At 32.7% G+C, this 26,666-nt stretch overlaps 1 protein-coding gene across 30 annotated transcripts in view; it reads left to right on the plus strand.

Annotated features, from left to right (window-relative positions):
• LOC126744584 (protein turtle) overlaps positions 1–26,666 on the plus strand; it is a 735,337-nt gene that overhangs the window by 375,358 nt on the left and 333,313 nt on the right. The window lies entirely within an intron of this gene.

Here is a 26,666-nt window from a genome sequence, read left to right on the forward strand (position 1 = left end):
ATAAAATGATATATGTTGAGGAATTCAATATGATGTTTATGTTATTCACGTTTAACAAGAGGATTTATTTCATGTTAATAATTTACAATTATTATTTCTTAAAAATTAAACGTTTAAGTACGTTCTAAACAAATATACTTACCATCAACAAAACGTTGAATTTTTAGTTATAAAAAACCAGTAGAAAACCTTAATTTTAATCGTTATATAATTGTTGACATTGAATTTATAATAAAGGTATCTATTTAAGCCTAAATAGTAGTGTATTATACCGGGTATTCAGGAATTCTACAGAAAAACCTTACAGGGTGATTCTCCAACAAAAAATAAGAAAACATTTTTATAAGAATGTATATTTTAAATGTCATACTTTCGGATCTAGAGGATGTTAAAAATTAATTTATTTTTTAAATAACTTTAGTACCAATTATTTTAAATTTAGGTTTTTTTTTAAAATTTAAATCACATATTACCACATCCCCTCTAAGATATTTGTTCTATTTTTGCTCACTATAAACAAGACTTTTCCTATTTTTTCTCAGCTTTTCTTTCTAGTTCTTTTTTGATAAAATTTACTATTTCTAATTTTTTCATCCTTGCCATGAAATAAAAAATAAACACATTTCGGTATTTCAAAAACATAAGTGAATACAAAAACATTTTGGCAACAACAACGGTTATCTGCTGCAAAAAATTGTATGCTGCTTTAAGCGCAATGGATTTTTCAAATGGTTTGTTGAAAAATCAAAAGTTGTGGAGTATTTCGGATGTCGCTTTCATAAAACCTGAATTGTTAATTGAATTGATACATCATTTTATTTTACATAACAGTGCTTAATTAATTAATTAACAAATAATCTAAATCTTTTATATTGTAGAACATAATTTTAAGAGGTATTGTTTCGTCATCACATGTTTGTAGTAATTATAATTATTAACTTTAATTTTCTCTTAATCAATACTTAGTGATACTTTAACTTTAATTTAATTCTTTACTTGTATTTAATATTTATGCATTCAAAAATACGCGTTTTGCTAATAACTTATTTAACTTTACATAATTTGCCTTACATCTTTTCCTTTTCCCACCTTTTGTATATTCCTGAACTATACACATCTTTCCTTATATTGAATACGAATGCGAAAAGAGTGGGAGAAAAGGAGAAGGTTATGCTAAGCTGTGAATTGAGTAGCAGCAATTCTGGCATTGACCGAAAACCGATTTGATCGATAAGTGTCGACACTGTTTTACGCGCGTATTTTTCGGTACGTGACCTACCACACCCATCCCCAAAATATCCAGGGTAAGTTACTTTATTTACTAAGTTACTTTCTATTTACGTTTACGAATCAGCAGGTGAGAGGTTTAGATTACCGGTTAAATTCGAATATTGAGTCAGTGAAACCTATGACTTAAGGGTTTTACTTAATTCCCTCGGGATATACATATTTCGAAGGAGTTGACCCATTTTATTGGTCCTTCAAGCCTGGATAGGTTTTTTTTTTCTTACAGAATAAGACCGGGAATCTAACAGCCTTATCTGCTGATTTACTACATTTTTGAATGCATTTAACGACTCTTTTACTGTTTCTATTTTTTTACATTAGCCTGAGCTTATATTTTGTGGGATAATTTAATTATTAATTATTTACTACGTTTATCTATAGACAAATATATACATACATTTACATACTCTACTACATTATTTAAAATATAATAATTGCAATGGTCTTTTAATCTTATTACTACTCTTGATCCTGTGTGCTATTACATATATATATATATAATATATTTTTGTCGATACTTATTTTACGTACTTATGTACCTGCATACTTTTACAATACTATTAAATTTATTATAATTTTCTTTAAAAGATTTAAATACAAGCCAGATTCCAAGCACACTTGACCTTGGATTAATTTTTACGATTTGCAGCAAATTTGTGCGTTAAATTAAGCGGTATTTAGCCTGTTTACTTCAAATATTTTATCTTTTTATGAAATATCGAATACCACAAAAAAAAAGGTATTGGTCGCGTGTTTGAAGTATACAGGGGACTTTTCAAAGGATTCACGGAGAGGTTGCATAGTTAATATAGTTTTTATTTTCAAGTCTTTATTTATTTATTACTGTTTTCTTGGAATTTATTATGCCACCTAACGCCGATAAAGTTTTAAAAGCAAAAGCTTTGCGGCAAACGGCCATAAGTCAGCTTTCTTTAATTATAGAAGCTGCCCAAGCAGCAAAAAATGATGTGGCAGAGTTAAATTGCTTTAAAGTTAGATATAGATCTTTGCCCAAAATTAAAAAGGATTATGAAAAACACAACAATGCTCTTTTAGCCTTACATGCTTCTACTCCTGATCAATTATTACTCGAAGAAAAGGTTTCTCTTGATTTTATGAAAAGATGTCATGAAATAGACACCATTTTTTATGAACTGTTTGAATTGCCTTTGGAACAAAATGGTATTTTAGATACATCCCTTCATCCTATATTCACTGCGCACGATCACTACACTCATCATGATTAAGATAATTTACCTAAATTGGCTATTCCTATGTTTGATGGCGACATTACTACTTTTCCTACTTTTCAACAAAGTTTCAATGTTATGGTTCACTCTAAAAAGCAATTAAGTAACATTTCCAAATTTAATTACCTGCTTGGCGCATTGAAGGGTCCTCCACGGGAGTTGATAGCAGATATTTTAATTACAAATGAAAATTATCCAATAGCCTATAATACTATTATCGAAAGATATAGTAACAGAAGATTACAAGCATTTACTCATTGGAAGTTAATCGAGGAATGTCCTCGAATGACATGTGATAACGCTGTGAGCTTAAGAATTATCTTAGACACTTTTGCTAAAAATCTTGCTGTTCTTAATAACTTAAAATTTGAAACAGGTCTTTGGGATTTTCCGATTACTTATTCTTTACTTTCCAAAATTCACCCTGCCACGCGCAAAGCATTTGAACAGCAACACGCATCAAATGATGTACCCAAATACGATGCTGTACGATTGTTTTTACAAAAACAATGTGTTGCTCTTGAAACTATAGAACTGGAAATGTCTCAAAACTCAAAGCCCTCTACATCTAAGCAACATTTCTCATTTACTAACCCTCGTATTTTGCATAATTTGAATAATAGACACAAACATAACTCTATTTTATTTTCGAATACCCAAAAACCTAATTTACTAAATACTTGTTTCTTATGCAAGGGTTCCCACGTGGTGTACAGATGTCCCACATTTCTCTCAAAACCTGTAAAAGAACGTTTTGATATAGTAAAAGCACAAAAGGCTTGTACTAATTGCCTTGCTACTTTTCATACTGCTAGATCTTGTTCTTCACAAAAACGATGCCGTATATGTTCCCTTGAACATCATACTTTACTTTGTTTTAAAACATGTGAACCTACAAATACTTCTGGAAATCAAGTTCCTTTGGATAATCCTCAAACATCAGATAATTCATTAACACCTAGATCTACCACTGCTTGTATGTTACTTAATGATCATGAGGTTTTATTATCTACTGTATTAATTAAAATCAAGGATGTCTTTAACAATTGGCATACTTGTAGGGCTGTCCTTGACGGAGGTGCTCAATCAAGCTTCATTTCCAGGAATTATGCGAATAAATTACTTTTACCTACATCTAACATTTCTATGTCTTTGCATGGACTCGATGGTATGTACTCAACTGCCAAAAAAGGTGTGAATTGCAGTGTCTCTTCACTTTACGATAATAATCAATCCTTTAATTTTGAAGCTATTATTATTGATAAAATTTGCAATGATATGCCGTCAATCTCATTTTCAAAAGAACATTTTACTATTCCATCGGAGCTAAACTTAGCTGATCCATATTTCTTTAAAAAATCATCTATAGATCTTTTGCTTGGAAACGATATTTTCCCGTACATTTTGCAAGATGGAAAAATAGAAAATGGGCCTAATCAACCAGTCTTATTAAATACCTGCTTTGGTTGGACTGTAACTGGTAAAACATCTTATACATCTACTGATAAAATCGTTCGTACCTTTTGTACTACTATTTCAAATTTGGACACTATAAACAAAACCTTACAAAAATTTTGGCAGATTGAGGAAGTACCGGAAGTCAGTGTTAAATCAAAAGACGATGAATATTGTGAAAAATATTTTTTAAATACCACTTATCGAACACCTTCGGGTAGATACGTGGTCTCTTTACCGTTCAAAATTACTGCTCCAGATTTTGGAGATACATATACCGTTGCTCTCCGCAGATTTTTATCTTTAGAAAAAAGATTTGCTCAGAATCCTCAGTTTTTTATTTCTTATTCTACAATTGTACAGGAATACATAGATCATAATCACATGCAACTTGTACAAAAACCTTCTTTACTTAACATGCATAATTACTTTTATATCAGTCATCATGCTGTCTTTAAAAATGATTCAACTTCAACTCCAATACGCATTGTCTATGATGCAAGTAGTCACGCAAATCAAAAAATTTCATTAAATCAAGCACTACATACTGGTCCTAAGCTTCAGAGGGATCTTGTAAATATTTTATTAAATTTCAGATTACATAATTATGTTTTTACTTGCGACTTGAAACAAATGTTTAGAAATATTTTGATAACTCCTAAAGATCGTGATTTTCAAAGGGTACTATGGCGTTTTTCTCCCAATGACCCCATTTCCGATTACCAATTAAATACAGTTACATTTGGGGTTGTTTGTAGTCCATTTTTAGCTATTAGAACCTTAATAAAACTTGCTGATGATTACAATGATTTGCCCATAGCTTCAAATATTCTAAAAACGTCGACCTATGTTGACGACGTAACCGGAGGTTCAAACACACCCTACGAATTAATCTCTATAAAAAATCAACTTAACGATCTTTTACTTAGAGGAGGGTTTGAAGCCCGAAAATGGGCTAGCAATTGTCCTGATTTGTTAAAAGAATTACCTTTAAATCATGTGGCTCACGATATTTCTTTTGATAAAGATGACACAACTATTTTAAAAATTTTAGGTTTAAAGTGGGATCCTAGACAGGATTGCTTTTACTATACATTTTCAGTTGAAAATAACCACTGTACCAAAAGAATTTTATTAAGTACTTGCGCCAGAATATTCGATGTTTGTGGTTTTCTAACCCCTATTACAATCTTTATAAAGCTACTCATTAAATCTCTATGGTTGTCGGGTATAGACTGGGATGAAAAACCACCAGTAGAAATCACTAATAAATGGGAAAAATTTAAAGCAGATTTAACCCTTTTAAATACACTAAAAATTCCTCGTTTGATAAAAATAACAGAGTCAAATGCATATGAATTAATTGGCTTTTGTGATGCCTCAGAGAAGGCATATTGCGGAGTGGTTTACATACGAACTTTACACTCTGATAATATATATAGAACGTATTTAGTTTATGGAAAATCAAAGGTTAGTCCTTTAAAAACTCTAAGTCTAGCAAGATTAGAGCTTTTGGGTGCTGTATTGCTAAGCAAACTCATGCATTTTATTTTACATACTTATTCACACAAGTTACAATTTTCTAACACATTTGCTTTTACTGATAGTTCTGTTGTATTGCATTGGATAAAAGGTTCACCACACCAATGGCAAACTTTTGTAAGCAATAGAGTTTCATACATTCAGGAAAAATTATCGCCTGAGGTTTGGCGCCATGTCCCATCAGAATTAAATCCAGCTGACTGCGGTAGCCGTGGTATGTTTCTGTCAGAGCTTGCTAATTTTTCATTGTGGTGGAATGGCCCTGATTTTTTATTTGATCATTGTAACACATGGAATTTTTCTAAAATAGTAATTCCCATAGATTTAAATTTAGAAAAAAGGAAAATTATACTTTTTTCTTTAGTACAAAAAAATGATGAACTTACCGATTTTGACTATTTATTTGATAAGTTTAATTCCTTACATAAAATAAAACGAATTATTGCTTACTTTTTGCGTGGTGTCAAATTATTTCGTAATATTAGAAATAAATCTTATCACCCTCAATTAAATCAATATTCTTGTTTCACTCTAAAGGAATTGAACAATGCTTTGTTGTTTCTTACAAAATATGTACAAAATAAATACTTTTTTTCTGAGATTGCGCTAATAAAAAATAAACAGCCTCTTCCAAAATATTTACAAAAATTAAAGCCCTTTCTTGATGAGCAGGGTCTTTTACGAGTAGGTGGCAGGTTATGTAATTCTTACTCACTATGTTATGATAGTAAATTTCCTTTACTACTGCCTTCAAATGCTAAATTAACACGTTTGTTGATTTTTGATCTACACATTACATATTTACATTGTGGTATACAAACCACCCAGCACTTTCTATTTCAACATTTTTGGATCATTTCTGCCAAGAAAATTATACGTGAAGTTATTCGAAAATGTCATACATGCTGGAAAATAAATCCAAAACCATATACACCCCCTATGGGAAATCTTCCAAGTTTTAGAATTTCAGAAATTCCTAAGGCTTTTACAAATACAGGCTTAGACTTATGTGGACCTTTTGATATTACTATGGGTCGGCTAAGGGGTGCTAAAATTTACAAAGCTTATGTATGTCTCTTCATCTGTACAAATACTAAATGTTTGCATCTGGAGTTATTATCGGATCTTACCTCAGAAGCCCTTTTGGCAGGTCTCCGTCGTTTTATTGCACGACGAGGAAAAGTCTTAAATTTGTATTCCGATTGCGGTACCAATTTTGTTGGTAGCGATAAATATCTGCGGCAAATATTTTCCAATTGTGCGAAAGCTGAAGCGATAGCGTGGCATTTCAACCCTCCAGCTGCTCCTCACATGGGCGGAATTTGGGAGGCAAATATTAAATCTGTAAAGTCGCATCTAATAAGAATTGTTGGTACTCAAAGATTAACGTACGAAGAATTTAACACTGTACTTGTACAAATAGAGGGAGTTCTTAATTCTAGACCACTTTGTCCAATAAGTTCTGATCCCTCTGACCTGGCAGTACTTACGCCTGGTCATTTTTTAACTATGCAACCTCTTAGTGCTTTACCTGACCCTGATTTTACGAATCATAATATAAATCGACTTTCACGCTGGCAACTCTTACAACGCATGCATCGCGATTTTTGGAATCGTTGGCACAGAGAATACCTGCACACTCTGCAACAAAGAGCCAAATGGTTAGATCCTATCGGCGAGGTTGAAATAGGCACCATGGTGGTGATAAAAAATGAGAATCTACATCCATTACAGTGGCTCCTAGGGCGGATCGTGGAGTTGTTACCTGGGCGCGATAATGTACCGCGGGTTGCTGTAGTGAAAACTACTAAGGGTAATTTTAAGAGACCATTGGTCAAATTGTGCCCTTTACCTTTACAATAATTTTTTTTTTTGCTCGAATGAAAACCCAGTGTTTTCATGGGCGTGGGGATGTTTCGTCATCACATGTTTGTAGTAATTATAATTATTAACTTTAATTTTCTCTTAATCAATACTTAGTGATACTTTAACTTTAATTTAATTCTTTACTTGTATTTAATATTTATGCATTCAAAAATACGCGTTTTGCTAATAACTTATTTAACTTTACATAATTTGCCTTACATCTTTTCCTTTTCCCACCTTTTGTATATTCCTGAACTATACACATCTTTCCTTATATTGAATACGAATGCGAAAAGAGTGGGAGAAAAGGAGAAGGTTATGCTAAGCTGTGAATTGAGTAGCAGCAATTCTGGCATTGACCGAAAACCGATTTGATCGATAAGTGTCGACACTGTTTTACGCGCGTATTTTTCGGTACGTGACCTACCACACCCATCCCCAAAATATCCAGGGTAAGTTACTTTATTTACTAAGTTACTTTCTATTTACGTTTACGAATCAGCAGGTGAGAGGTTTAGATTACCGGTTAAATTCGAATATTGAGTCAGTGAAACCTATGACTTAAGGGTTTTACTTAATTCCCTCGGGATATACATATTTCGAAGGAGTTGACCCAGGTATAATATTTTTCATTATTTGGATTTTTTTAATTAGCAAATATCTTGTAAATCCATAAAATATTATGTTTACATCATCAGTTTAATCTGTCTTTAGCCGACCTTAAATCTATGTTCCTAAAAACTCATAAGAACTAATGAACAACTAATATCTCTTTTAATAACATAGCTAAAAGGGTGTTGATGGCGCGTGTATCTTATTAATTATATGGATAATATTAGGTATCGGCCAGATACGCAGTTGCAAAACATAAAACAAACCGGATTTTCCGCTTAGTACTATTGCAAAAACAACGTATAATACTTATGTATATTGATGCATACACTGAATATGAACAAATTAGTTAATAGTAATAAATGTTTTATATTTTATAAATTTGCAATATTTTGTACAGGTTTAATCATTTATAAAAGTAATTAGCAAAAAAGTAAGGCTCAGTACAGATAAAAATAAGCAATTCTACTGAATCCCACTTGTCTAGCTGACTCAAACTAAATAATAACAAAAAACCACAACAAAAATTTTACAAATAAAATTAATACTACGAAAAAATCAATATCAATAAGTATTGCTTAAACTTCAGTTTAAAATATTTTTCATTAAGTATTATTAAGTCAATAAGTCATAATGACAATAAAAGTAAATGAGCGCTGAAACGTAATAGTCCGATGCTAAAGCATTGTTATTCCACTAGAGCACCTGATATCTCTGGCGTGAATATTGAAGCGTGTTATACATTTAGATTTAGAGACTAGTAGAAATGACGCGTTTAATAGGATCTACCTACTAAATAAGAAGTTACCTATATGCGACTCCCTTAACAATTCTTTAAAGGTATTGGAAATATGATCATATTTTCATATTTCAAATACTCTCCATGAGTAGGTATTTTACATTTATATTTGATTTTTATAAATGACATTTACAGTAAGTTATTAAGAATATCTTTTTTAGAGCCAAATATCGTACTATTAGATTTTAAAGAATTAAATTTAGGGTTATGTTTAAGAAGACTAGACTAGACTAAACTATTCAGCAAAGCACAAATACAGCTGCGCAAATACTTATGAGTCTATTTAATTTTTTTTACACCATTTGGCAGCAAACTGTATGGTCTTTAAAATGATGTGTTACACTATAGAGAAGTCTTTAGACATATTTAAGGCTGATAAAATATCCAGTATTACCACATATTTTTGCTTAATGTTAGATTATACATCAATCAATTTAAGGTTTTTTGATAGATCTTTAACAGATAAATTTATATTTACAGATCAACTGATCGAAGTACTTTTTTAAACAATATTTTATAAATATTGTATTTAAAAAAAAACCTACAGCTCCTTCCTAAGGCTCTTAAAGATGCCTCTACAAATCATGTTTTCTTCTCAGTTTCGTGAAATTTTAGTTTCTTTAAAATGAACTTATTAGAGACATATCTAAATAATTATGCTTTCCAAAGACGGACTACTTTTAACATACTCTTACTATTTTATTACATTTTGTAAAAAAAAAGTTAAAAACATATTTTTTGGATACATAGATTTTTAATACAAATCTTACTGTGAAGAAAACATAGTCTTAGTTTATATCGATAAAATTAACGACTTTTTTTCCCCAGTCCATTTTCTTTAGTGTTTTTAAAATCTCTAAAATAATTACTGTAAGCTTAATAGATTAGCATACGCAAATGGTTTTGGATATCCTCATAACTGAAAATTCCCTCTTTTAAAAATGTGTGTAAACTTGACAACAGAGAATCAAAAATATGTTTGTAAACAAAACACCCTTCTTGACCCTAAGCACATGTTGAATTCAAACAAAGTTGTTGTTTACTAATTCTAGTTCTTCAGTGTTCTAAAACGAAAGCTATACGTTGTAAAAATACAAATGGAAATGCAACAAAAGGGCACATTTTTGCAAATATTCTTTAACACATCGAATCTTACCCTATAAAATCATTATATTATATAAATCAAGAAGTAACCTAGGTTATAAATTATCATCTCAAACAATGTATAAAGTGTTTTTAAAAATAGTAGACAATGGTAATGTAGAAACAGGTAGTCGGACTGACATTGTCTTTGGTTTGAGGAACAGCTCAAATTCACCATGGAGACGGAGAAAAATTCGACGCTGCCACTCTTAGATGTTCTTGTCAGAAATACAAATGGCATGATAAGAACGTCTATGTATCGAAAACCCACACATACTGGACAATACCTACACTTTGATTCCAATCACTCTGATTCGACTAAATTTGTAATCATCAGGGCTCTGTACAACCGATCTGTAACCATCTGCAATAACGACGCAGACTTCAAGGCGGAAGTAGCACTTCTTACTGAAGATCTGCAGCAGAATGGCTATCCCAAAAAACTTATCCATAAAACTATCCCGAGGTCGAAGGCGAAGGAAACCAGAACCAAGCAAGAGGATGAATCAACTGGGCTTATCGCAATCCCCTACATAAAAGGTACGTCCGAGAAAATCCGACGAATTGCTAAGAAGTTTAATATAAAAACCGCCCTTAAATCTGGCAATACAATAAGAAGTTCTGTTTCCAAAACAAAGCCAGAATCTACAGCAAAAACTGCATCTACCAGATCCTTTGTGAGTATGGGGGACTCACAGGCTGGCGAAACCAAAAGACCTTTGGCAGTTAGGACCAAGGAACATCGCAAATGGACGACCACTGGAGAACTAGCCAGATCAGGCATTGCTGAACATGGTTGGACAAACGGCCATAACAACGAAGCTGCCTACATAACGCAAAACCAGGGCGTCTTCAGCCAACTCAGTGTGGATGTTCCCAACATATGGAGACCTCTTCTAGCAGATGCTCTCTTCCCGCATCATGAGAATTCACGCCTCATTGAACTATTTGATTTCATTTGACTACCTGTTTCCAAAGTATGAAGTGTTTAGAGAGAAACATTGAAATAATAAAATTTTTTATAAATTTTGGTGTGCTACTTTAAAGAAAATTATTATTCAAAATTTGGGCGACCAGCAAAAGATACTTGCAGTATCTGTGAGGGGCTCAACGCTAAAATAGCAAAGTAGCAATCGCAAAACTTATGGTCTACAAAAGACGAAGCAAGAAGTTTTACACCGAGCTAGATTCGGTAAAAAAAACTTTCTCAAGGCGATAAAGAAACATAATAATACATTGATTTTATGGCTAATATTGCACTGCCACAAATTCCTGTACAAGATCTCTATTATTTTTGACAGCTTACTGCTTGTACTTTTGAAATTCATAATTTAAAATATAAAAATATTGCATGGTATGTATACCCTGGAAGAGAGGCCGGTTAAGAAGCAGATTACTTATTTTCTTTCCTCAAGCATTACTTAGATCAAGGAGGTTTGCAAAACTATATAAAGCATATTATTTTTTGTGACAACTGCAGTGAGCAGAATATAAACAATACAACTTGCTTTTCCCAACAGAACGATTTTACACTATTCAGAAATCTAATTAAATTATTTCCAAAGCATCTAAAAATCATGAAAAATTCTCAGCTATTCAATTTTCTAGGAATTTAGTGTACGATTATGTAAGTTGATGGCCACCAGTTTTACAAAAGAACCTACCTGAGTAATGAACCTTAAGGAAAAACTATGCCACGATCTAAAAAGAAAACCTTTTCTATTACCTCTTTTCATCATTTGACCGTTTCTGCCACATCTGAAGTAGTTTGAAAGTGGGTATATAAAATGTCCTGCTATTGACACTAAGGGGGAATGCAATATAGAGTAGAAGGTGTTCCTAAGGGGTAATGCCAATTTCCGCATGATAAATTATGACTTGAATAAAACAAATGTCAAAAACAGTTCGACTGATTTTATTTTGCTACAGAAAAGAGACATGTGAAGCTGTCTAATTTGGCAGTAACGCAAAGTTGAAAATTACAAACTAAAAACTGACCAATCTTCATAGAACATATGCCACGTTACACCCTACAAAAAAAGTATTTTAATTTGGAATTTAAAAAAAAGGTAAGACGTTTTTTCGTTTCCTGAATATTCTTAGAAATGTGTCATGTATCCTTTCTACAGTTAGCGATTTATTTTAGCTGATATTCTGGATAAATAATAGCCGAATTATAGTAATTAAGACTCTTTTACTATTCTAAAAAAATAACCAAAATTACAAAAATAAAGAACTGCCTATAACTAAAATTTAAAAAAAAGTCTACAATTTCTTTAAAAATTTATTGTTTTGTATAATGAAAAAAAATGTTTTTTAAATTAGATACAAAAAAAAATCTTTATAAAAAACGCAAACTAGAACAAAGTATGACCTCCACGCTGGTTTATGACGGCTCGATATCTATTGTTCATAGACAAAATAACGTATTCGATGTTTTGTTGGGGTAAGTTTGCCCATTCCGCTATCAGTCGCTCCCGGAAACGAAAGGCAGTCTAAATGTCACCCATCTGTGGAGTAATTCTTCGTTGGAGCATATCCCATACATGCTCAATTGGATTAAGGTCAGGAGATTGTGCTGGCCATTGCAATACATCAATCCCCTCGTTCTCCAACCAGTCTCTCACTACGCGTGGGACATGTGGACGCGCATTATCATGCATTAGGTGGAAGTTTCGGCCAACAGCGCCAGCAAACGGACCAACAACAGGTTGAAGAATGGTATCGATGTACTGCTGAGCTGTAAGAAAGCGATCTGGAAAAACTAGGTCGATTTTACCGCCTATCATTATTCCAGCCCATACCATAATTGTACCCCCTCTGTATGTATACACTTCCTGGACATGTCTTAACCGTTCTGCATTTCCAGATCGTCTCCATACCCTCACTCGACGTGAATCTGGATGAAATCCAAATCTGGATTCGTCGGTGAATAAAACTGTAACCCAATCATGTTCATTCCAGTTTTGATATTCTTGGCACCTTTCTAATCTCGCAGCGCGATTGCCTCTGGAAAGAGGTGGACATCTAAGTGGCCTTCGATTGTGGAGGTTGGCTTCATGGAGACGATTTCTTATAGTATCACGGTCTACGGTAATATTGTGTGCTCTCTGCAAGTTGATAACCAATTCAGGAGCTGTAATGTTAGGTTGCCTTCTAGCAGTTAAAACTAAAAATCTATCTTGAGCAGCTGTCGTAGCGCGGTCACGTCCTGGATGTTGTTCAGCTGGATTTCCAGTTTCACAAAAATACCGCCACAATCGACTTATAACGCTCTGAGAGACTTCTAGACGCTCAGCTACATCAATTTGACGCATGCCTCCTTGAAGAAGTCCTACAGCTCTATTCATCCCGTCCAAAGTTAAATGATGTCGTTCCATGATAAAACACAATTTTTTTATTCACTCTGCAAAGCAGTAACTCTGTACCATGAACGAAATCGAGACTACTAGAATATTTATTGCAATATAAAAACCATAGTTTTTTCTGTTTTGTGAAAAAATTCCTAAAATATTTGTTATCAGTGTTAAGATTCTGTTTGTCTCACAGAAATCTACAGGATGAGTCAATCTTCAAATTTGATTTAAATTGTTCACCAAAAAAATTTTTTTTTAATAATTTTATTATTTTATAAAAATATCCTTAGACTTTTCCGATGTGTGTATTTGTAAATCAAATACAGCAAAAACCAACCCATCACAATAACAATAAAAATCCATTGTTACTAAAATACACTGTAGACCAAATTTATTCAAAGTTTAAAAACGATTTCGGATCCAACAAATTGTTGATTTTTATGAAATTTTTAAAAAAATTAATAATTTAAATAATTTCATTTAAACACAATAGCTTAAGGTGGTTAAGTTTATTTTTGTTTAGAATATGGTGCGTATTTGATTATCTTGGAACCAGATTGGTCGTCTGTAGGCAAGCTAAAATTTTGAAAATTTTAAAAATTTGACAGTATACTAAAGTCAATAGGTTTAACTGTAGAAAAAACATATATTTCTTACTTAAAGTATCTAAAAAACGATAAGAAAATCCTTCTTTGTGCTTTAAATAATTTAAAGAATTTTATCGACTTTTCATATTATTCTTTCAATATACAAGGAAAACAGTCCAGCAAAGTTTGGCTTTGACTATGAACATTTAATAAAATGATCAAACCCGTATGCTTCTATTTCCAGCAAGATATATTTACACATAAATTCCATGGCTTCTTTTAAGTGCAGTATGTTGTTTTATGTATCTTTTAATGCGGCATCATTTTTTTTTAAATGACCCCTCGTTATTTGAATTTGAGCTATGTATTGTCATATAATAGAATTTCAAACATCACTGATACCACTTTTGAACATTTTCTTGATTGACGTATTGGGACAAGGGTTGCTATCGAATGACCCGCGAGATCACCCGATTTTTCTCCCATCAATTTCTTTTTGAAAGTATATTTAATATCGAAAAGTTATATCATTCAGCCTAAAATATAGCCATAGAAAATTATAGAGTCAAATTACATCCGATAGTCCTAAAAATATCTGGAAATATGTTGAACAATTGCAGTAATAATTATGAATGTTATATAACATCACTTAGTTTATATAAACTGGGGACAGCTTTAACAAACAATAAAATAACACGTAAATATTAAAATCAGTTAAATTAGATTTAATTTTTCGGCCACCCGTAGCCAAAATTTAAATACGAAGTGCCATTTTAAATAAAATTCAACGCCCCTTGAAAAATGTTGCCCCCGCTAAGCGGTTGAAATTATAATGAAGAAATTTATGTGAAATTGTAGTCCCTTAAAAACAAAAGTATGTGGATCTAAGAATTTTTTTACATTTTCACATTCAAAGCCGTAAACCTTGCTAGACTGTTTTTAATGAGGTACCCTATACCGGGTGGTGCGTCGCCGAGCGGAACATAGGAAAACCCATGTAAATTTTAAGATCAATTATTGGCTTCCCTGTATATTTTATAGAAAAAATTTAAGATAACTTTTTGAAGAGACCAATTGGGCAAAGTTTCAAAAAATTTTAATAAGCAAATCTTGAATTTCGGTTTAGGTAAAACCAAACGGGCACCAGTAAAATGAATATTGTTACTAACGTGAGGAAAAGTGTCAATAAATTAAGGACAGTCGATATTTGAAAACAAGTATGAATTATTAAATCGACGAAAAAATAGCCATAAATTAAATGGCATTATGCGGGAAACAGTTTTGGAGCAGTATCTGAAATGTTTTCAGTTTATTTTCCCACCAAGCCCATTCCGTCCATTTCAACTATTAAACGTATTGTCAATAAGTTCGACTCCAAAGGTACCGTAATGAATAATTGTACATGTTCATCTCAGGAAACCGAAAATAGAGCCGAAGAAAGAGAGAATAGAGATCTTAATATTCTTCTGAGTGTGGAGGAAAACAAGATGGTTAGTACGAGGGTTCTCGGGTAAGAGCTAATTAAACATCATACAACGGTATTGCGCCCTTAAAATAAAAACAAAAATATTATTCGTATAAATTCGAAAAACATCAAGAGCTGCAGGAAAGAGGTAAAGAGCGAATAATGGCATTTTGTTTTGAAATGATGGAAAGAGCAAATAATGATAGACATTTTTAAAGAAATATTTGTTTAACCGATGAATGTACATTTACCCTCAACAATGAATCATATGTTTAGAATTGCCGGTATTGGAGCCAAGAAAATAAACATTGCTTTGTTCATACCCGGACATAATATCCCCAAAAAGCAAATGTATTCGTGGGAATTATCGGACACCATATCATTGAACCCTTTTTTATGGACTATAACCTAACAGCTGAAACCTATTTGGACTTATTTCAAAATCAAATTGGACCCGCCTTGGAAGAAGTTGTTCAGGAAGATCAAATAATTTGGTACCAAATGGATGGTTGCCCGGCCCATAATGCCCGTATGGTTAGCGAGTGCTTGGAGAATGCTTTTAACGGCAATATTATTGGTCCACGGTACCGGATACTTTGGCCAGCCAGGTCACCTGATCTTTCACCGAATGACTTCTTTTTGTGGGCTCATTTAAAAAGTGTCATTTATAAAAGTGTAAAATTTGAGAATCTAAACCAGTTACAAAACGCTATTTTGTTAGAATGTAATAAAATTTCCCAATATCAACTTAGTAAAGTTAGAAATGAATTTTATGATCGGTTAGGATATTGTTTAGCTGTTAATGGGGGGTTGTTTGATTAATTAATGTTTTTATGTACCTAATTATTTTTAAAAAAGTTATTGTATTTTATTGTGTTTTACTTTTCCACACACAGTAAAATATTAAGAGTTCTGTTCTCTCTTTTTTCGGATCTATTTTTGATCTTCTGAGTTAAACATTTACAATTATTTATTGCAATGTCTTTGGACTCGAATTTACTAACAATGGGTTTAACAATTGGGGAATGGACTAGATAGGCTCGATGGGAAAGTAAATTGAAAATATTTCAGATACTGCTATTGGTTAATTTAAATTCTAAGTATGATAAAATTATTTTTTTAATAATCGATAATAATAATTGTTATTGATTTAACTTCATCGTTATATTAAATAAAAGTTTAGATTAAAAAAAATGTTAACGTGTCTTACTTTGAATGCATGGTTGTGAGATTGATAAAACGAGAAAAAAAATTCTTGTATTCGGCTGTACGTTAGTTGTTTGCTGGTGGCTGGTGTCTGGTTTTACCTAAACTGAAAATTTAATAATTTTGCAATTACATTTAATTGAATAATTCAAGATTCGCTTATTAAAATTTTTTGAAACTTTGCATGAGGGTTTGCCAGATTGGTCTCTTTAAAAAGTTATCTTACATTTTTTCTGTAAAATCTACACGGAAGCCAATAATTGACCCCCTTAAATTTTACATGGGATTTCCTATGTTCCGCTCAGAGACGCACCACCCAGTATATGTATAATAAAATATCTATAAATTCTTAAATTAATATTTTTTTTACATTACAGCTTAAAAATTGCATTGTTTTACTACTTGGTATTTTTCATTTTCTGCAAGTCACAATTATGTACTTTAACGCACCAAATAGGTTTAACCTACATAGAGCTGCAAAACAATATCACTTGAAAAGCGCATCATTTAAGTGGCAAATTCATGCTATTTGCTAGAAGTAACTTTCAGCATTCTGGCACATTAATCAGGTTGTTTGCAAATTAACTCGGTTTTCTACCTATGTGCGCTCAGGTATAATTTATACTCCATTCATGTTTTAAAGTAAGGTGCAGCGTAATTGCTTTACTAGATAAATGTTATTATAATCCTATATTATATTGTTTAAACATATTTGCCTATAAGCTGTCCAAAAATAATTCAGAATTTTTTTAGGGGTTAAAATAAATTTTCTAGGTTTATTGAAAATTTTTATTTTCTTAATAAAAGCGCTACGAAAATGGTGCTTCATGTTCCATATAATAAATACTATGCCATGTTGAAAAGAAATCAGCAAATGAGGCAGAAAGTTACTATTTTAGGTGTTATTACCGGGGTTCGTTAGGTTCGTAGAGCAATGCTAAAGTAATAAAAGGTTTACTTTTTCATTTATTCCTTTAATTTTGTTAAATGTCTGATTATTTTCGGTTTAAAGCTTAACAAATAATATATATTTAGAAAAGTATCCGCAAAATAAAAAGTAATTATGGATAAAAACTCTATGATATATGAGAACATATATCATATATATAATAATAATAATAATAATAATAATAATAATAATAATAATAATAAAAAACGCCTTTTATTTAACAAACAAATAATTTACAGTTGTGATTATCATACATACATTTCTATAGGGATATAAGAGAGGCGAAGTCTAGCCATGTGGCTACTCAACATGGGCCAAACAACTTGCAACTCAAACAACATGCAAAATCAACGCAAGCTGGGTTACTGAAGAGAAACAAAACAGTAATAAATATAACCAGATGGAACATCGACCATTCACTATCGAGGAAGTCAACCAGATTATCCAAAAACTGCATAATTGGAAAACACCTGGCCCAGATGGAGTTCATAACTTTTGGCTAAAGAAACTACGGAGTGTGCATCCTAAACTCTCAGAATTAATTAACCACGTTATTCTTAACCCACAGGAAATGCCAGCGTTCCTAACGCAAGGAGTAACCTATCTACTGCCAAAAGACCAGAACAACACACAAGATCCGTCTAAGTACCGACCGGTAACGTGCCTACCTACTTTGTATAAAATTATCACTTCATGTTTAACACAGCGCATTTATCAACACTGTGAGGAAAACAACATCATAGCCGCACAACAAAAAGGATGCGCTAAAAGGTCTATGGGCTGTAAAGAACAACTTATTATCGACTCTGTCATCAACAACCAGGCATATCACAACAAGAGAAATATTTTACTGCCTACGTCGACTATAAGAAAGCTTTCGACTCAGTACCACACGAATGGCTTATAAACATATTAAGAGTGTATAAAGTTGATGGTAATACTTTGTCTTTTCTAGAGAGCGCTATGACAAGTTGGAGAACAACGATCCAGCTCGAAGTACAGGGTAAAAGCGAAGTAAGTACAAACAACATTCCAATTCGAACAGGAATCTTCCAAGGGGACTCACTGAGCCCATTATGGATCTGCCTTGCTATGAATCCTCTTTCGAACCGTCTTAACTCTACCAACTATGGGTTTAGCATCCGAGATAATAACACCGAGATTGCAAAGTTAAATCACTTATACAGTAAGTGATGATGGATGATTTAAAAATAATGGCTGCAGCTAGGAACCAACTAAACCAAATGCTGCATATAGTAGAAGAGTTCTCCAACGACATCGGCATGCAATTTGGACTAGAGAAATGCCGTACTCTCAATATAATCCGAGGAAAAATTCAGCTAGGAGAATATCAGATGCAGAATGTCCAGACCATCGAGGCCATGGGCGAACACGAAATTTACAAATACTTGGGGATGAAACAATCACAAACGATTGAACAACAAACAATGAAATGCGAACTGACTAACGAGTTTGTGAAAAGGGTAAGACAAGTTTTGAGAACCAATCTCAACAGCAAAAATATGTTTAAGGCACTTAACTCCTACGCATGTTCAGCTCTTAGTTATTCTTTTGGGGTAATTAATTGGAGTAGGACAGACATAGAAAGGCTACAAAGAAAAGTGAGGACCCTACTTACTAAAACGCACAACCACCACCCTCGAAGTGCCACTGAAAGAACAATGCTTCCTCGCCACCTTGGAGGAAGAGGATTAATAGATCTGGGTAAACAACTTGAAAAACAAATTACTAACTTAAGATCCTATTTTTACAGGCAAGGAGAAAATTCCACGCTGCATCGCGCAATAAATCGAATATACGATTCCACTCCTCTACAACTTAAGAGCGAGGAAGCGCAGCTACCATCATACGGACCAGGAAAAAATCCACATCTGGATGGAGAAGCCCCTTCATGGGCGGCATCCTAATGAGATCAGCCAAAATCATGTCGACACTGCTTCGTCGAACTATTGGTTGGTATCAGGCAAGATGTTTCCAGAAACCGAGGGTTTTCTACTCGCCATTCAAGATCAGGTTATACCAACAAGAAATTATCTCAAGCACATCGTCAGAGATCCGTCCGTACAAAACGACAAATGACGGTATGGATGCCAAACATCAGAGACAATCCAGCACATAACAGGAGGATGTCAGGCCTTTGCAGCGACAGAATACAAAGAACGGCACGACTCAGTTGGCAAAATTTTACATCAAGAGTTGGCAATGAAGTTGGAACTTATTACAACAGAGAAGGTTCCGTATTATAAATATACTCCAGAACCCGTAGTGGAAAATGACCGATATAAGTTATACTGGGACCGCAGTATACTTACCGATCAACATGTAAGGCATAATAGACCAGATCTTATTTTAATAGATAAAATTTCCAGGAAAACAACTCTAATTGACGTAGCCATACCGAACAACAATAATCTGCAAGAGAAACAAACTGAGAAAATCGCCAAATACAGAGATCTAGAAATTCAAATCGGAAGGCAATGGAGAATGGATAATGTTCAGACCATCCCAATTGTTATATCGACAACGGGTGTTATACCGAAGAGTCTACTGGAATATCTTAAACAACTAGGAACTGGCGAATATCTATATAAGCACATGCAAAACAAAAGGCAGTACTACTGGCAACTGCTCGCAGCACCCGGAAATTTCTAGGATATAACTCTACATTTCAGGTCACTTAAGAACACCGAAAAGGCCCCCACAGACCACAGAGCTTAATCCTTTTGATATCGCAGGTATCTGGGATAAGTGAATGATCCCCCCCCTAAGAGGGAGTGCGAGCCCTCTGAAGTGAAAATAAAACAATATCATGCAACCTAGTAGCAAATAGCTCTTTAAATGTACGCACACATTGTAGAAAATAAAAGTTACTCAAAGATAAAGTGTATAATACACGACAAACTGTGCGATACAAAAGACCGTAATATAGCTTTATTCAGTAGCAGGTAGAGATTTTCATTAAAAAGTAGATAGTGATATTTTGAAATAATGTCAAAGCCTAGTCTAGTTCAGCATACAATGCCAATACCTATTTATAAATTCTTCAAATATATTATAAGGTTGGTTTATTACATAAGTTAGATACATTTTTCCTGGTTATTCTCCCATTTTTTAATTTTTTTTATATTTTTTTATTAAGTATTGCCTCAATATGCTCATTTTAAGTGTCTTTTTGTCTTTAATAAGAAAGAAAAAAATTCTTTCTTATTCATGGTGAGTTTGTTAATTAAGTAAAAACAAACGCATTTTGTATTTAAATTTATTAATATTAAATATTTTAAAATTTGAGGTATGGAATATAAGGTGATTGCATTATATGAAAAGGATCTTTTATACATAGGTGTTTTATGTAACGGAATGGAGAATTTGTTTTTGTTTCTAATATTTTGTCCATGCATGCTTGTCCTTGGCAGAAATTTATTTTTAAGAGTGTTCGAGGTGTTAGTTGTATTGAGAAGCTTATGCACAAAATTTAAAAGATGTAGTTTTCGAGGGCTTTCCATATTTAGCCAGTAAGATTTTACAATTTTATGAGTAATATGGTCATGCTTCCTGATTCCATATATCAATCGCCAGCATGCCTTCTGTACCCTTTGTATTTTTTGTTTATCGAGAGCTGTAAGACATTGACCGTATATAAAGTCACCATAGTTAAAATGTGAGAGTACTAATGTGTCGCATAAACTTTTTTTCAACGAGTAGTTAAGAATGTGCCGATTATTATACAATAATTTCAGCACACAGAAGCTTTTTCTTGTTATATTCTGAACGTGTGCACTAAATCTGAGATCTTCGTCGACAGTTAAGCCAAGATTTTTTGCGCTGGATACAAATTTTAATGTAGTATCATTTATTTTTAATAGAGTTTCTTTTGATTTTGCTGCCAATACATAATAGTTTAGTTTTGTCAGAATTTAAGTTTAGGTTATGTTTAGCAGATAATTCTTTAATTACCTGAAGATCAGCGTGTATTTTATCGGCCATTTCTTGCGAATTGTTATAATCAAAAAAACATAGATTTGTTTGTCATCCGCGTATGCTTGTGTTTTACAGTATTTAGGTGCGAGAATTATATCAATGGTGTAAATGATAAATAGAAGGGGTGATAAAATAGCTCCTTGTGGCACACCCGACAGAACATCCAATGCATTCGACGTAATATTGTTATAGACCACCTTTTGCGACCGTTTGCTTAGAAATTAATTAATTAATTGAACAGAGTCTGCGTCGAACCCATAATATTTTAGCTTAGCTAATAGGAGACAGTAATCCAGAGTATCAAAGGCCTTGGAGAAGTCTAGAAGTACCAAAATATTTATGTAGCCTTCATCGCAGGCCCTGAATATATCATCAAGCACAGATGCTAAAGCAGATACTGTACTAAAATTCTCTCGAAATCCAAATTGATTATCAGGCAGGATTTTATTAACAGTAAAATAAGTGAATATTTGGTAATAAAGGATTCGCTCAAAAATTTTTGACAGGGTGGGAAGAATACTTATGATCCTCAACTCAGTAAAATGGGAGGGCTGACTGTTCTTTGGTAGTGGGATTCCCAGAGCAGTTTTCCAGGTTGTTGGGACTTGTTTCTTCTCTATGGCCGTGTTAACAATGTGTAAAATTATATGATCTATTAAAGGCCTACATATTTTTAGCATTTTTGCATTTTTGCATTAATGTGATCTGTACCAACAGCGTTAGTTCGGATGTTATGTAGAGCGGAGTGTATTTTATTGAAGATATGGGTGTTATAATATAAAATTTGATTATTTGACGGATTTGATATGGATTGCAAAAAGGATGTAAAATAACTATTATTTTCATTAGGATTTGAGAGGTTACTTGATATAATGTGTTTTATTTGTGAGCGAACATTTAAAGCTTGAAGAGTTTTCCAGAGTTTAGCTGTATTGTTTAATTGAGAAGTGTTTAAAATATATCTCTTTTTTGCAACTCTAGTGGCAGATAATGTCTGGTTACGAATATTTTTATATAGTAAATGGTCAGCGTCCAATCTAGTTTTTCTATACTTTTGCCAACTTTTACCTCTCAATACTTTTCGGTGACGAATTTTATCATTTAACCAAGAAGCTTTTGGTTTTGTTGCTCGGGCCTCTATTATGGGAGCATGTTTATCAAAAAGTTCTATATTTAAACGGTTGAAAAGTTCTAGTTTACTTTCTAAGTTCTCTTCCTATAAAATTTGATGCCACGACATATTTAAAAGATCATTTTCAAAATTTAGTTGATTAAAATTTCTAAATGATCTAAAAGAGAACATTCTAGTAGGTGCTTTTTTAATATTAAGAGACATATTAATATATACCAAATTATGGTAAGAAATTGCATTTGAAGACATCGTTCCACATTGTTTTACTATGTCAAAATTATTAATAAATATAGGATCAATAAGAGTGCTTGAGGTCTCTGTCACTCTAGTAGGCTCATTTATAAGCTGTTGCAAACCATGTTAAAATCTCCCAGGTACCAAAGTATATCCGCTTGAAGAAATGTCTCCGATATTATGTTTTCAAAATCATTTATCATATTGTTTATATTTGTGTTAGGTAGTCGATAAAAAGCTCCAATTATTATATTTTTATTTGAAAGTGTAATTTTTAAAAATATGTATTCTAGTTGATCGGATGTTTGAAAATTAAAATCAATAGTTGTATGTTTGAGATTACATTTTATATAGGCACCAACTCCCCCACCTCTACCAGATCGATCCTTGTGATAAAAACAGTACCCAGGGATATTCAGTGCGTCAACAGCTAAATTATAGTTTAGCCACGTCTCGGTTAACATAACAACATCGAAGTCATGTCCAACATTTGAACATTTAAACATTTGAACTATAATAACATTAATTTTGATATATGAACATTCATCCAATTTAATAAAACTGGAACCTTTTTTTCAGTGTCTCTATTATAGAACATCGCAAAAAGAGATGAGAGACGCCATTGCTGAACCTACATCACAAATATACAAAAATCTTGATAAAAGCAGCTCGACGTAATGTGTCTTTGTTGACTTAGCTAAAGCATTTAATACAGTTTCCAATTCTCTGCTTATAGGAAAATTGCGCATCTATAGTCTTAGGAAAAACATTAGACATTATAAAAAGTTATTTAAACAACACAATACAGTATACAAAAAGTGTTAAGTAGAGCTGGTTCGGTAAATTGTGGTGTTCTACAAGGGGCGGTACTGGGGTCAATTCTTTTCGTTTTGTATATTAATAGCTTGCTAAAAATAAACATCTCTGCACAAACTTTGTCATTTGCAGATGATACTGTTATTTTGTTTAATGAGGAGACCTGGGACGAGATAAAAGCAAAAGCATAAAAAGCCTTTTTCAATATTAAAGAATGGTTTGACTATAATTTTTTAACTGTAAATTTGTTTAAAAAGATGTATTTCACTAAATTCTAAATATTTAAAAACATTCAAAAACTTGTTACCGAATAAACTCGATTTCAGCATAAAATAGTTTTTTCTAGGCCGAATCAATGTATCCGAAGAGCGATAGAATGGACTAGTTTATCCTAGTCTAAGCTGATTTGTCCTAAAATTAATTTATTAGTTAAAGATTAGGCAAAACTGTCTGAGTTTACATATATACTCTACACAAAAGTAACATTTTTACCACTATTTAGAAAGAAAATACCACTGGTACAAACACGTTTACTAATTTAGATTTTTTACTTGTTATTGTCAAACTATTATGGCATTTCGAGTTGCAGAAAGCGTTATTTTTCTTGCAAAGGCATTGATTCGACATATTTGACGCAACTACACCTAAAAAAACCTTGGCCTAATCCAACTGAATGTTTGGTCACTGCGATTCTTACCGAAAGCTACTTCTTCTTACAATATACACTTTTATGTTCAGATATCAAATTCAACAAAAAAAAAAAACAAACCGCAAGAAAATAAATAATTACCTGCAATGTAAGATACCATACTTGGTCCCTGTCTTATAAAATCCATCATTAGATACTTTTCTAATATTCCAATAACGTTCCAAAGATCTCCTTTAGGGCTGTCTACATCAGGAGTAAGTATGATGATGCTATCTCCAACTTAACTACAACTATCCCTCTTTAATATTTTATGATATTTTTCCATTCACGTCATCGTCTCTAATTCTATCTTCATCCTTATCTTATGTTATTTACATCACTTAACAGACAAACTCCAATAATAAAGTAGAAAAGATACCTATAAAAATAAAATTATCTTATCAAAATAAAATCAATATAATAGATATAACAAATTATTGATAAATACTTAACAAAAAAAAACCAGATTATCTTAACTAAACTAATTAATTTTCATTTCGGCTAGGCTACAGTTAAATACGTCGCATTGGTCCTACATAGAGTTGTATGTATTGCAGGATCTACGTATAGACTAAAATTTTTTAATGTTGGTCCTAGGTCTTACAAGGTAAAAAGTTTAAGGAGTATATAAGTTTAAAAATTGCAAGATCTCTGGCGAGTCGATTAAGCCATGAATTAATTTATATAGGAATTGTAGATCTGCCGAATCCCTTCTTTTTTGTAAAAATTTTATCGTTTAAGTAAACGATCATGTGAGAAGCCTATTTCTAGGTACACTCTTTCGCATTTAAACCAAAGGGATTAAGGAAATTTTTGCTGACAATAAGACTGAGCATTTTATATTTTCTTTTTATGATATTTTCGATATAAAAATTAAATGAAAGTGAGCTATCAAAAATGACTCTCAAGTCTTTAAAGTGAGGTGATGTTGGTAGTGTCACATTATCAATTTTGTACTTGTAACGTACATAGTTCTTGCTTAAGGAATAGGAAACCACACAGCATTTAGAGGCATTTAGAAGGAGTTGTTGTTCTTGTGCCATTCATTAACTGAGTTAATGGCTACTTGGAGTTTAATGCGGTCGTCAATAGTATAAACTCTGCAGTATAATTTTTTGTTATTGAAGTATAATAAGCTGTTTACTTCCAGGTCCTTAGAAATGGTATTAATAAATGAGTTCAAAAGTAGAGGTCCAATTATCAATTATCTTCGTATCCGTCACTGCCTTCATTTTCATGTCCATCTATTTTGTTTTCTAACAGTTTTCGAAGATCGTCCTCGTCTTTAAGTAGTACAGAGGTCAACCTTGGGTTTATCACCAAACATTCCCTTATAAGGCGACTGATTCCAAAATAAAATATCCGATTTTTCATAAACTGTATGTCCCTTAGTCCTTCTGATCATTTAGATGTCTGACTGCCATTCATCTAACTACTGTTTTTAGTATCTTGGTTTAAACTTTCAACTAATCTTTAACTTGACTATGATCTTCTTTGACTGTGATCGTGGTTTTCCATTCACGATTTCGAGCTGTAGCCTTAAGCTTGTTACTTTTAAAATTACATGATTTACGAATTCTTGGCCATCGTTGGATTGTAGAATGCATAGAACTCCGAAAGTTAAAAATGTACTATTTAAATGCTATGCTGCCTCTTCGGTTCTCTTACTTTGTAACAAACTAAGGAGAACAAATTTTGTTAGGTGATCCTGATATACCAGTATAAATTTAAACTTTATACCTGGTTGTGTTTGGAAGTCAAAAACTTTTTAGAAGTTTCAACCAAAATTCTATCACAACCACCATGTCGCACTGCCATGTGAGCTGCAATGACGTGATATAGCGCATCAGCGGTGAGATAATACTTTAAATGATTTGTATTTACTTCATTTCGAATGATAAGTTTCTTTAAGGCTTCGATGTCCACCATATTAAATCTTTTCTATCTTTATTGGATGCAAAAGTAATTTCTTTTCCGTTTTCTTAGTCTCTTCCACTTGTTGCAAGTGCCAAATACGTTTCCTTTGTCAAAACATTAAAATGAGTGGATTTCTCATCCTTAGATCTTAAAACCCTAACCAAAAATCTCTGCCTTCACTCTTTTTGATCTACGTGTCCACTTACTAAAGCCTCATCCATGATACAGAAATACACTCCGAACTTTAAATTTATAAACAACATAAAATGTTTGAAGTGTCTAGCTTATGGACAACACGCACAATACGTAAGGATTCTGCAATAAAACGAATTGTGAACAGTGAACGTATGCGTGCAAGCTAAA

The sequence above is a fragment of the Anthonomus grandis genome, chromosome 14 (assembly GCF_022605725.1).
Source record: "Anthonomus grandis grandis chromosome 14, icAntGran1.3, whole genome shotgun sequence".
NCBI classification, from domain to species: Eukaryota; Metazoa; Arthropoda; class Insecta; order Coleoptera; family Curculionidae; genus Anthonomus; species Anthonomus grandis.